This window comes from Carassius gibelio, chromosome B5, assembly GCF_023724105.1.
Source record: "Carassius gibelio isolate Cgi1373 ecotype wild population from Czech Republic chromosome B5, carGib1.2-hapl.c, whole genome shotgun sequence".
NCBI lineage: Eukaryota > Metazoa > Chordata > Actinopteri > Cypriniformes > Cyprinidae > Carassius > Carassius gibelio.
Window position 1 is genome coordinate 40,958,932 of NC_068400.1, and position 14,298 is coordinate 40,973,229.

At 37.5% G+C, this 14,298-nt stretch overlaps 1 protein-coding gene across 1 annotated transcript in view; it reads left to right on the forward strand.

Annotated features, from left to right (window-relative positions):
* The window catches only part of LOC127957028 (transmembrane protein 132C-like), a 181,478-nt gene that overhangs the window by 56,140 nt on the left and 111,040 nt on the right, over positions 1 to 14,298 (forward strand). The window lies entirely within an intron of this gene.

Consider the following 14,298-nt stretch of genomic DNA (forward strand, 5'->3'; position numbering starts at 1 on the left):
CCTGCATAGAGGTTGAAAATCTTTTTCTCATAAATGCATTAATAAATCGATCAGACAATAATCTGTTTTTAATTTCTGTTGAATCCACCAAATCTACTGTGGTGTATGGCTTGTCCGCTCCTTTTTACTTGTCTTGTACTTGTCTTCCAGAAAAGTAATCAAATAGTAGCCAACCTTATGTAAATGAATAAATATTTAGGCTCATATTTGTGGCCGTTTTTTGAATTTCAGTAAAAAAAACAATTTGTCATTGTAAAGGTACGCAATTTGACCAAAATCTTATTTCACTATGCAAGTCATTTTATTTCATGAGAACACTAGGCAGGGCTTTAGACTAACCTTTTGCACTGGTTGCACTAGTGCGCCTACCTTTTTAACTTAGGTGCAACAGCACAAAAGTTAGGTGCACCCAAATTTTTGACCGCATCGCATTTAACACCACAGTTTTATAGGTTAACTTTTTTTTTTTTATCGCTGTCCATATAGGCAATATTGACAATATTGTATCCTAAATGATTAACAAACAGTCTGGTTAATGTAATGTTATTTATTTGAAGCACAATTCTACTAGAAAGGTAACTTACTGAAAAGTAGTGTTGGTGCTTAAGTGTTTCAAGGGCTTCAAACTGAACATCTCATGGCTCAATGTCTTATAGACTATCCTTGTTTGCAGTCACATGTCCCTCCAATGGCCATCTCCTGTAGTTTGAACTTCTTGATCTCTAGCCTTGGCTAAACCAGCTGGCCACATTCTCTCTAGCGGCAATATCTTCCAGATTTGGCCCCTCTACACTGATTCTTATCATCTTATCAGATCTTCCACTGTGTCTGAATGAAGGGATGCTCTATTATTTGAACAGCTAAACATTCCCTAAACAGCTTATACTACTGTTTCACCTATTAAAAAAGTTCAAGTGATTTTTCGTTTTGTTTTTTTAATAAGTTAATTTAGAGAAAACGTTTGGAGCATTTCTTGTTCGTTAAATATAAGTTTTAGTTTGTTTTTTTGTTAAGTAATGATCAAGCTGCCAGCTGCAGACAGTGAGCCTATGTTTGATCAGTTTAGCCTTTTCAAATCATCAGGACTTGCCTTAATTAAAATCTATAGATATAAAACAGTTCAAGCATATAACAATGTTTAAACGTAAATCAGGCTAAATCCAATGGTTTGTGTGGAGACGCTTCAGGATATGGAGATGCCAGTGTAATCACTTGCATTTTTTTCAGTGGATACGCAGATTTTTGCTCATAAAGGTAAGAGTAATAAATCATTTGTAACTGCAAAGGGTCTACTTTTATTTGTGTGCACTCACAATATCAACCAAATGTTGTGCTTTCTGCCATGAACCGAAACTCAGTGAAAACATGCCTCACAGACATGATAAATGTATCTATAGAAACCTTTAAATGACTACTAAACAAAATAAACAATTGAAAATAAAAACTCTTTCATTATAATTCTAATCTGTAAAGATGCACTACTCTCTAAAGGCGTCTCTAATGAGATGGCGAGCCAGGATCGGCAACTTCATCCTTGCAATACAGCACTCAGTTTATTAGTAAATAATTAAAATATCTCCTTACTATTTCCCCTTGTCACATTTATGGTAATTGCCAGTGTTTTGCGTGTAAGCTTAATCCTATTGTGTGTATTTGTTGCATGTAACTGTTGTTCAGCTGCACTTTTAGTCGCACCATTGAGAAATTAGGTTGCACGTGCGACCAAATTAGTTGCACTCTAGAGCCCTGCTAGGCTATATTTTACAATATAAAGCAAAGAGCAAATATGCACATAACAACCAATAAGACTAATACAATAAAATAAAGTTAAGAATAAAATACAGAAAATGATTAATCAAATGTAAAAAAAAAAAAAAAAAGTTTAAATCTACTGGCCAGTATCAACAATCCAGTAATTATTTTCATGTAATGGCAATATTACAATTATTTAATGTTTTTAGCTCAATTAAAAAATAATCTAATAAAACATTAGAAAATTAAAATCGCACGCACAGAAGAGATCTGAACAGCACACGTTAAAATTTATTGAAACTAAACTCATTTAAGCTTTATCAGTTTAAACATTTAAGAGCCAAAGGATGTGAGCGCGGGTGCGCAGTGAGAAGAATTGTGCATGCGTTCACCTGAAGCGCACAAACCTGTGCCTCAAAACACGCGCAAATATTAAGGTCTCTCTGAAGTAGTGTTTAAATGGACAAAAAATTAATTACACAAAAAATTACACAAAAAAAATGTCAAAATGCCCATCTTGGTAAGTGTCCTACGGCTTTTTGTGAGAATTGTGGCTTTGTATGTCAACACTCTAAATCAGGGGTGTCCATTCCTGCTCCTGTAGGACCAGCTTTCTGCTGAGTTTAGCTCCAACAACCATGCCTGGAAGTTTCTAGTAATTCTGAAGATTTTGATTAGCTGGTTCAGGTGTTTAATTAGAACTGGAGCTGAACGCTGCAGGATGGTGGTCCTTCAGGAACAGGACTGGACTCCTTTGCTCTAAATGAACTCTGACAATTTTAGCGTACTTGCAGCGTGTTAATGAACACAAATGCTGAGTCTGAAAGCTCAGGCAGCTGACTTGTTGTAACTAAATTACAGATGCATGTCTAGAGTACATCTCTGGTTCAAAGAGCGTTAACACCTCTGTTATCTTCACAGACGTTAGCAAGGACAGTTGTCTGCTTTCTCTTTGAGCTTCAAAGATATTTCGGGGGGGGGGACAATTCCTCCATCCCCATGAGGAGCCGCTAACTGTGGCCCAGACATACTCAAAAGCCACAGTTAATGTTTTAAATAGGAAAGGTCATTGGCTCCATTTAAGCACAAACTTACAAAGTGTATATAGTGTATTCCTGTGTTGTATACATGTTACCTGGTAATAATAGCTTAGTTATAACTCTGTAGTACTGTAGTGAAGCTCCAATTACTTGGATCTAGACATATGGATGTATTACTACCTTAATGTTTCCCAATTCCTGGCATGCCAGTTATCAAAATGACAGTTTTCTGATTTCTGGATTAATTATGTACATTTTGTCACCATAACTTAAACCATGCTCTTTTTATCATACTTTGACTTAATATTGGAGAAATCCTCCAGACCATCATAAAGCATGCTAATAAGGTGTAAGGGAAATGGTACAATTTGGTTCAAAGGGAATTATTTGAGATTTTAAAGGGATTTTTTTTTTTTTTTTTTTACAATTGCTGATCACTGAGATGGCCAGCGATTCACTGAACAACCCATAAAATATAAACTCTGCGGTGAATAGTAATATCCAATGTATAGTGAAAACACTATTAATTAGCACAGTAACAATATCGACAGTTTAAAACATTAACTTGTAATCACAAAACAAGATACTACTTCTCAAATATAAATTAGGCTTTATTGGATAAATCTAAGACCTATAAACTAATCTAATACATGAACACATGCATTCATACATTCATACAAGTTGCAGGGAGAAATTGAGGAAAGAATGAGTTTGAGAATGAAAATGTGAAATCCCAAGTTCACAGCAATCTGTGCAATTGCATAGACCTGAACAACTTCATTAACCATCAAATTGAGTTCCTCACTGAGATTAACATTTATATTAAATGCACCAGTTCAGCTAGAATCTGGTTCCTGCGTTGCTTGTTTAGAAGGTTCGCTTTGTTGTCGTCCATTCTTAAAAAGTTTCCAGAGGTTGCTGATTGGCTGGAAGTTCAGTAGTCATTCGTAGTGAAGTCTTGTAAGGCTAGTCGTTGGACATTGGCTGAAGATGTGGAGTTGTGGGCTGGTTGAAGTTTTAGACGGGCACTCGAGGTCAGACTTGGAGACACGGCATTAGGCAAAACATAAAGGTACGATATACTTCAAATTAAATCGAAGAACGAACTGATATGACACCATTTCGAACAAAATCAGGCCAAAACGAAGTTTCTTTTCAGTTGGTTTTGGCAGTTCGAAACAGCTGACCAAAGCGAACTTTCAGTCAATAGCAACATGAATACACTGGAGTGTCGAATAGCTGAGATTCAGAGAAAGCATTAATTCATAGAAACAAATAGAAACAGAGCTCTGTGTTGACGACCCGGAGTTATGCAAAAAGTGACACAGAGAAACATCCGAGACAAGTTTTCCAAAGCAATGAAAAGAATGAAAGAAAAGAGTAAAGATATAAATTTTAGGTAGCAAGTACCAAATACATGTTTCAAGAAAGTGTTACACCATACTGCTGCTGCTGCTGTTCTTTCAATAAGTGAATTTTAAGGGTATATAATAAATGAAATGTCAAACGAACATACAATAATAAACCTTTTTTTTTATCAAAAGTAATTCATGAAACTACAAAATATAAAAAGGTGTAACAATTTTAGTTTAATATAATAATTATAATAATCATAATGAAAACGAATAAATAAAGTAAACTGACTCCAATATTTTTTTTCACATCATGCTAAAGTTTTACAGACTATGAGACATTCACACTTCAAACATGTTTTTGATTGAATCTAAAATTGTCTGATTCGAGGTCTGATACCCTACAAAGGTATTTCATGAGACAAAGGAACCTTCCCTGCTCAATTCACAAATTCACACATCTACATTGGCCAATCTGCCAAAGATGGGTGTGACTGGTAAACCCTTAAATGTCCCTACCCAAACCAATCATTGCTGAAACCCTTTGAGACACTCTCCAAGACTCATTACCCTGGAGTCTGACTTTACTGCAGTTTTTCATCTTCAAGTAACTTTTTTTGATTCGCTGTTGAACCTCCGATCTTCAGAAATCTTGATGAAAGCCTCCAGCTTACTCCTACCAAACTGATTAAGAACCTCCATTGTCTACCACATCTGGACTCCTGATCAGTAACAAAGCCAGTGCAAGTAACTGTTTCCAACTAGTTAGATGCACGTCTAAGTTTGGGCCCCTTTGTCAAGATGATTTAGATTTTCTGATGATTCTCATTAGGTTATGGTTAATTGATGATAAATACAGCCATTTTTTGGTCTCTTTTTTCCTTCACTCTGTATATGTGGTTTGCTTAGTCTAGTTGTATGTTAGCTTCAGTTCCTTTTCAGTTGGTCAAGCTTGACATCACGTTGGTAATGTTAATTGGTAACAAATTGGTATTGGGATCTCGCTTAGAGAGAACAATCCACTTTGAGTGTTAACTATACAAGCCAATACACATTGACATGCAATGATTGCATCCGGCCGCCACTGATCGCAGCGTGAGTGTAACTATGCAGCAGGTGCAACGTATACTCATGCAGAGGCAGTGTTTGTGGACAAGTCATGCTATCTTTGTGGGAAAATCTGGCAGTAGCTGGACTGGTTTTATGTTGACTGTGAGGAATTGCACCTCCAAGGAACAAACCTCCTGAGGGCTCCTGTGGGGTACAACTTGTATCCTTCGGCCCTCCCTCCAATGATCAGAAGTCAATTGCTGAATCGAAGAGTGAGCCAGACCTTTCTGGAGATGATGATCTGGCAGTATATGAAAATGGTGGCTATGTTTGCCTGGGCAGCTGAGAGAGTTGAGCTTGAGTGGAAGCCTCCACAGTGTCCCACAACCTCAAGGCTGGATTATTGGTTTCTCTGGGTGGTTCGTGCTGGTTCTCAGGGCCCCACCCCAGTGTCTTTCTTCCTGGAAATGCATGATGGGATTACAGGGTTGTGAATGGCACCTTTCACTGCCAGAAACCGCCCTGAGGCTCATCCTCCCTCACCACCCTCGACGGTGGGGCAGCACAGAGTATACAGAAGTCCCTCCAGTGGAATTATCAGTTGCAATGCAATTATGTCCAACAACTGCCACCTGGCAGGGCAAGCTGTCGCTTCCCTCCTGGGCCTGTATGTACATGTTGGCATTGACCGGAAGTGCTTATGTGGCCTGCAGAGAAGCTGCCTCCGCCCTACATGTGATGAGTTGTTACAGGTTCATCAGGCCAATGCACTGAAGGACCTGCATGAAGGTGCTTTTAAAGTTCTTATAGAGCTCTGCTCTGCTACTGACCTCGTGCTATGGGTTACGAAGGTCACTGCGCTGTCTCTGGACCATGCAATGTCCATTATGGTGGTCCAGGAATGCCATCTCTTGCTGTGTCTGGCTGACATGAGGGAGACCGCCAAAAAGGGGGCACAGGAGGCTCGCATAGTACACTGGAAGGGGCAGCATGCATGGTGTTTTAGTAGGGATCCAAAATTCAGCTGTCATTAACGACGTGATGTCAGAAGTGACCGACTGCAAGGGAACATATGTAATCCTTGTTCCCTGAAGGAGGGAATGGAGACGTCACATTCTGTCGCCACAGCTGCTGTACCACCGCTGAGTGGCCAGGTCACTGGCTCGTCTCCTCAGCGAAAACCTGAGTATGCATTGCACCTGCTGCCTAGTTATACTCACTGCAGCTGGATGCAATAATCAAATGCCAATGTGGGTTAAAGCAAAATGTTAACAAACATTCTAAAAACAGTTACTAGTTTCTCTCCAAAGCAAATCCTATAAAGTTTAGGCTATAAAAATGTAAATCCAAAAACAAATTAATTAAGGTGAAGCTGATGTCTACCTCTGTCATTTGTTAAATTGCAATACTAATATTAGTGGTTGTTTTTTGCTTTCAAACGTTAAGTGACAGAGCTTTTATTTTGGTGGGAAAATGCAGAGAAATATATATTTTTTTTTGCCTTTGAAATGCTTTTTATTTGTTGTCAACAGATGTGTGACTGATTCTCATTACATGTTTGGGAAGATGTTTTGCGCAAGTTACATTTTCAAATGCATATGCCACTCAAGCTCACAGGACTTGCAGAGATGAAGTTTGTGTGGAGCAGCATTCACTGAAAATGCTACAAAACACTGTTATTATGAGCTGGTTGCATATTTATATAATAACAATATTGTATGCAGTGCAACAATACAATTGTTAGAATTAATAATAAAAAATAAAAAAAACGAAACCGCTTCCGGGCAACTTAAATATACTTGCCAACTACAACTTTATTTTTCCTTACTTCCATTGGGTGCTTGGCAAGTGCTAATGTTATACCGTTTACACCCATAGAAATCCTAAACCCATAATTCAGTGCTAACAATACACATGCATGCAGTTTAGTGATCCTTATAGTTGCAGTTCACACATGAACACACCGCTGCTTGCGTACTCGCTGGCAGCTTTTCAGTCTGGAGGCCTTGGGGCTTTCCCAGACATATGATAGATTAGACTTATTCATCAGTGCACGGATAAAGCAGAGCTCCAGACTAGCGCCACACACGTCCTGCCAGCTCCGCTCTCCTCGATCACTGCTGTTGAGTTTTATAATGGCCAATAATTAGTCTCCGCCATCAGCATGTAAGGATCATTAAAATGGATGAAGGAGCACTACGTTTAGGTTGTTTCAGGGGGTATAACAACTGAGTCTGACAAAATCTTAGGTGGAAATTTGCATCTGGACACAGTCATTATTACTGATTTAGGAAGGCAAAAGGCACTATTTACTACTTAAGCTAAGAGTCATATTTTTGTTTGGTGTGGTGGCCTCGAAGTGTGTTTAGGTCTGCGATCGAGATTGTCTGCAGGAGAGTCACTATGGAAAACGTCTCTCCTATCTCAATTAACTTCCGTCAGCAGAGAGACAGATGCATGCTGGCAGAGGAAGATGCTATTGTTTCTGCTAGTTGAACGATGCTGCGACATCAAAGCCACTCCTGCTGGTGTCGTTTGGGTCTATAAAAGATGTGTGATGTCTTTCATTTCACCACCTGCTATCTGTTTAGATGGAGGAAATCAAAATGTTTTCCTCCTACCGATGATGGGAAAAGTCTGCCAGCCGTTGTTTGTTTGTTTGTATAGAAAATCACAAATTTCTGCCCTCATTGTTGTCAAGGAGGAGATTGAAATAGCTAAGAAAAGCTTCATTTTTTCCCTCCTCTAAAATCAAAACGGAGTTTGTGTAGTTGGTATTTTTCCTTGTTTGTGTGTCATACTAATGGAAAGACATAGGTCTTTGAAAGTGCACATCTACAGATGTTTGAATCGACCTAACAAAGCCAAAACATTTATATATTCTAGGGGTGCTAACCAACCTACATTGGACTCACGGTTTGGTTCGGTTATGATTATGTCATCGATTCAATTCAATATCACGATGCATCACAATGCATTGATGATGCATTGCTTCCACAATTTTCAATTTTACTTCACATATATACAATTTTGTCAATAAATACAAGCAATTACATCTATGAACTCTACCTGACGTGGTTTCTTAAGTTAGTGGTATTACCCCTTGCTAGTGATGTGACATTTGAACCGAGGCATCAGAGCTTGTGTCGAGAATAAATGGGCATGCCAGATGAAGCCTCAATTCAAAGCGTGTGTTGTTAACATAGAAATAACAATGACAAACAAAGCTTCACTTTCTGTCCAGTCACATGCGAGATTCACTCTGCGTGTCAAAATGTTTGATCCCCTAGATCTTACTTTACGAGCAAGTTTTAATTCTGACTTATTCAGTTACATTTTAGACTCCCAGTATTACAAGTAATATGAAGAATACAAATATTTCTGAAAAATTCAATACTTGTCATATGCAATTCATATGTGTACATTATTCTTCTATTATATCATATTGATATTCAACTGGTATTAAATCGCACAGTTTAATGGGTAAATGAATTTATCAGAGACCGAACAACCACAAACACACACACTGTTAGGCTTTTATTTGTGCGCGTACTTTGAATTGAACTGTGGAATATGTGGTAGACATCTCGTTCTACAGAAAGTCTTTCACATGCTTTTGGCTGATTTATTTTTTATTAATCACCGAATGGCACTGTTTCAAGATACTCAAAGCTTTGAATCTTTTCTCAGATAGTCAGAGTATAGCCTCAGTGCTTCATGAGGCTTAATTTGCCCATGCCCCCTACATATTTCATGTGCATGACATGATTTACACACAGCGTGTCTTCTCCAGGTCGTGCTTACCAGGTTGTACATAAAAGCCGAAATGTGTCCAGATGTTGGGCTTTCAAAGTAGTTGAAGCATTTTTAATTACTTGCACTTACATCTCGCCTCCCTCTGCCATTAGGTGTGTTCCATTTGAAGAATTGTGCACAGGATGACTGTATGACATTAACCGCGAAAGCATAGGATCCGCCTGCTCTCTTATGGCTCTTTCGGTACTTGATGTCATACACTGATCATTCTGCATAGCGGCGCTTCAAGAGATTGTGCCTAATGTATGCTACTGCGAAAAAGCACATATGCGACAAATGACGTCAGAAAAGCGTCAGTACGTTATAATCAGTTATGGTCCATTACTGAAACGATACAGAATTGTCCTTGTCTGCATCGCGAGGCATCGAAGAAATTATGAATTGTGACTCCCCTAATATATTATCTGTCTTCTGTCAAAGTCTGGACGCAGTTTAAAGATTTTAGATTGGTGGATTGAAGTTTTTGCTTGTGTATACAGTCAAACCAAAATGTATTCAGACATCTTCAACATTATTCACATGATCAGAGTTTATTCGCTATAGTTTAGAAAATAGTAATAAAATATGACAGGAGCTCGGAGTTCATTTGTGTCAGAACAAATTCATCTTAAAAATGTCAAATTACTTTGATAGAAAGTAATTCTCTGTACTATACATGTGGAAATTGACAAAGCAGACTTGACTTGACTAGATGTAATGGATTGCAATCAGCCAAAAATTATTCAGCTGTTAAATTTAAGTACACAATTAGATAATACAAATGTATCTAGACTGAACGCAGCTGTGGGTACCGTGGGTTACTCGGGAGTCGGTAACTTACTACCGGTACTAAAGAGACGCTGGTATCATCACATTTTTACATTTTCAGCACCGACTTGGTAGTGAAGTGCCAGTACTTGTGGGTGAGGGAGCACCCCTAATTTCGTTGTACCTGTATGTGCAATGACAATAAAAGGCTATTCTATTCTATCCCTAGTCGCCGTTTTACTGTCTGGTTGGTCCAGTCTGAAATACTGCTAACCAATGATCTATAATATAGAAGCAGCTTCACTGTCTGTTGGCAGTTAAGAAAGCGATGAGCGATCTAGTCATATATAGATCAGTGCTGCTAACGCGTTTTCATTTCTTCTTCGCTGCTCTAAACAGGGGTTGCTTGTGGCAACACGGCACAACTTCCTGTGTTTTCAATGCATTCTGAGCAGCGAAGAAGAACCGTGCAGCGGTTAGGCAAAGCTAGCGGTCATAACTAGGTCTTGTTTAAGAAATGTACTCGCCGATGCCAGAATTAGTTGTGGTATCGGTGATATTTCCGATACTAGTATTGGAATCGGAACAACTCTACTCCTTATATTACAACAGCTTTTGACAAACTGCATTTTGTTTTGTGCATCTAGTGTGAAGTTATATCTCATTTGATCACAGTTTTGGAAATAATTCTTCTGTCTGTCCTGGCCCATCATGTGTGTCTCACAGCTATCAAACAGTGTTTCAAGAGGAAACATTTACACTGTGTAATGTGATGCTTGGCGAACAAAACAGCAGATTTCTCAGATGATTTACCACATTTTCCAATTGTATTTGTTCTCAAATAAGCAGAGTGTCTAAACTGTTTTGCATATCTTGCTTTTTAACAGAATTGTACTCTTTTCACTTAATTTGCAAGGCTAGGTACATTTATTTTAAGAACTATAATTGAAGAATAGAAAGATCAAGAAACCAAACAAAAATCTCAAAAAATAGTTTTTGAAAAAGGATGGTTAAATTGATCAAAATTGACAGTTTACGATTTACAATAGTGCTTTATTATTCTCCGTATTGTGGATAAAAATAGGCAGCCGTAGTGGATTTAATCTGCTTATAGACTTTGTCCATGGTTAGCAAATCAAAATTTAATAAGAAAACTAAATTTGAGAAGAATATTCCAGAATTTGTCAAGAGTTTTGTAAATCCGCAATATGCAATTGCATTCAGCTGAAATACATGTTTCTGTGATTGTCCTCAGAAGATTGGTGTGAGGCAAAAGTAAACATACATGTAAACAAACTTAAGTATAATTTCCATCACATTGTTTTTGCGGAGATCTGTGCAATCAGTGTCACTAACTGATGTGCCTGAAGTGAGAGTGTGTCAGCAGTTAAAGGATTAGTTCAGCCCAAAATGTACATTTTATCTTCATTTACTCACTCTGTATTTCCAAACTATATGATTTTCTTCTTCAGTGGAACACAAAACAATATATTTTTATATTGCCAAACCCCCCCCAGCCCCCCAAAAAAGACATAAGAAATAGTTACTCTTTTTTTTGTATCCTGATTGCACTGTGTTATTGAGAGTAACATCTTCAAATTCATCTCTGCTAGGATTCTGTAGGTCAGTACATCAGAAATGCGCATTTCAATGACCGAGGTTGATCAATGACAGACTTTACTTGAGTTTTAGGTGCCAAAGATAATTTTAGTCCTGGTATTGCAAAGATAATTTCACAAATCTTCAAATCATATGCACCCTCACAGAGCTGTGCTTTAGACAAAACAAAAGCCACTATAGCACGCACATGCACTCGCTTTCACACAGACCTCAGAAGCTATGCTAATGAGGTCTAACATAATGATATTTATTATATACAAGCCCTGAACCTCACACAAACCTGATAACATTATTACAATTGTAAAACATGATTTGGTGAATGAGCATGTCAGTTACTCAAATGTCCTCCGGAGTCAATTTTTGACTTTATTATATTTGTTTATTAAAAATTAAGCTTTTAATAACTAAAAACGATTTGTGAAGTAAACTAAAACAATTTAAATTTTTTATTCTTTTTTTTATTAATTTCTAATTTTAAAAACATTTTCATTACTTAGTGTCTTTTTTTCAGTTACAAGAACATTTTACTTTATAAAACAAAGTCTTTCTACTTAAATATTTAATGTTTAGTTTAATGTGAATTTGTGTATTCATTTATATTTTTATTTCATGATGTATTATATATTATTAATTGTGAAATTTAATAGCAATTCCTGAGTGAAATTGTTTCTTTTCTGTGTGTCTTATATATATATATATATATATATATATATATATATATATATATATATATATATATATATATGTATGTATGTATGTATATATATATATATATTTTTTGTAATGTTTAATATGGAGTAAAATATATAAATCTGAAATTAGTATATATTTGTGTGTCTGTGTCAGTATGTATTTAATAGATTTTTTTCAATATATTTATTCAAATTTTAAAATTAAAAATTACATTTAATTCTTTATTTATGAATAATTTTTCCTGAGGTCGTCCACGGTGCGTTTAATCAGATTTAGATAATTTTTGGAAATTCCGTCCCCAGTATATTGTTAAATATGTGCACGCACGTGCACACACACACACACACACGTTTGTTTTTGTGAAAAATGGGGACATCTCATAGGCGTAATGGTTCTTATACTGTACAAACTTTATATTCTATGGCCCTTCACCAACCCTACACCTAACCCTAACCCTCACAGGTAACCTTTTTCTTTTTCTTTCTCAAAAAAAACTCATTCTGTATGATTTATAAGCGTTTTGAAAAATGGGGACATGGGTTATGTCCTCATAAGTCACCCTGTCCTTGTAATACCCGTGTCATACCCATGTCATTATACAGAGTTGTGTCCTGATATGTCACAAAAACCAGAGCACACACACACACACACACTCACTCACATTTAATAAGGGATGAGTGTCGTTCTCGGGGTCTGCATCCAGCCATTGTTAATGTCTGTCGTCTGGTGTCCCACAGTGCATCAGTGCTGCGGCTGCCTACTAGTGTGGCCCTAATGTTCAAGCGCCCACCACTTTACCTCCATAAATCTCTCTTTCTCTATCTCTCTCTCTTTTTCTCTCCAATAGTGCGCTTTTTCTCTCATCCTCATTAGCCAACTCTAAAATATTCATTTGAACAGGCACTGAGCATCATTAGTCCCTGTTAGAAGACATGATGTATAAGAAAAGGAAAAAGACTCAGACCTACAGGATCTCAAGGGAATTGGTCTTAATGAAAATGAAATCCTTCTCAGTTTTTTTCTTCTTCTTTTATTCTGCTCAGCCATACACAGACAATTGTGTGGATGGCTCATCTATATATATGCAGTATATATATATATATATATATATATGTGTGTGTGTGTGCGGTTGGGGTGACCTGTTCATCCGTTTAGTACTACAGAAAGCGCTTGGCTCCCTCTCTGTCTCCGGTAATGTGCGTGACTGTGTAGTTAAGCTGGCCTGTAGACGTGATAAGTACAGGACTGCTGGGTAATTACGTTCAACAGGAGAGGTGATAGGAAGCTAAACGTGTGTGTATGTGCATGATTACATTAAACTGCGAAGTAGATGGAGGGTCATGAGCACTTGTGGCTCCCCACCTGTGCTGGAGCTTGTCTTATTACCCGTCTGGTCTCATTTCGTCTCGTTCTAATCTCAAAAGCACTTAGCGTGGTGCTTTTGAACACAGAGGGCAAGCCCTGTAGAGAGAGAGAGAATGTCTGCAACAGTCTCTCTTGCAACTCTATTCTTTTTTTCCCCCACTCTTACCTGTCAAACACAAACACACACACATCGAACTCCCTGAAGAGACTAGGGGCTTATTTCTTGATCTAGCTGACTTCTTATAGCAGCATTGAGTGGGTTCAGTACAAATGTATGGAAAGGTAAGCGGTCTCTGAGGGCTCGTGTATCATTCATCCAGAGGTAAAACCCCGTTATCTTATTCCCTGAAGTCCTACAGTATCTAAATCTTGCGTGCGCAGGGAATGGGTCATGATTATGTGGATGCCTTTTTCAAAAGCTCTGTAACAGCAATTTAATTCTGATGGCAGTAATGTAAGGATTAGTTCATCCAAAAGCCCTGGTCATTCTGAAGCCCAGGTAAACTGAATCCTGGATTATCTTGATTCACATTGCTTATTCTTTACCCAGGAGCTGCACATTCATGAGCTGCACACTTTACATTACTAAACCCTGGCTTAATGTTCTTTTTGCATGTGTCGTTGTCATTGGTCAAACGCAGCATGTGCATTTAATCTAAATGAATTAATGTATGCATTGAATGCAATATACTTTGCTTCGGATAAACCGAATGCCAAATGCATAAATGTAAATTAATTAAATATTGTCGAAGTTAATTGCTTTTTTGGTAGCAATTTAATTTACTTAATAACCATTGTAATTTAATTCGGTGATTTAATGCTTCACACTTCATCATGAGCTGAGCTTCATGTTGCTATTTAAA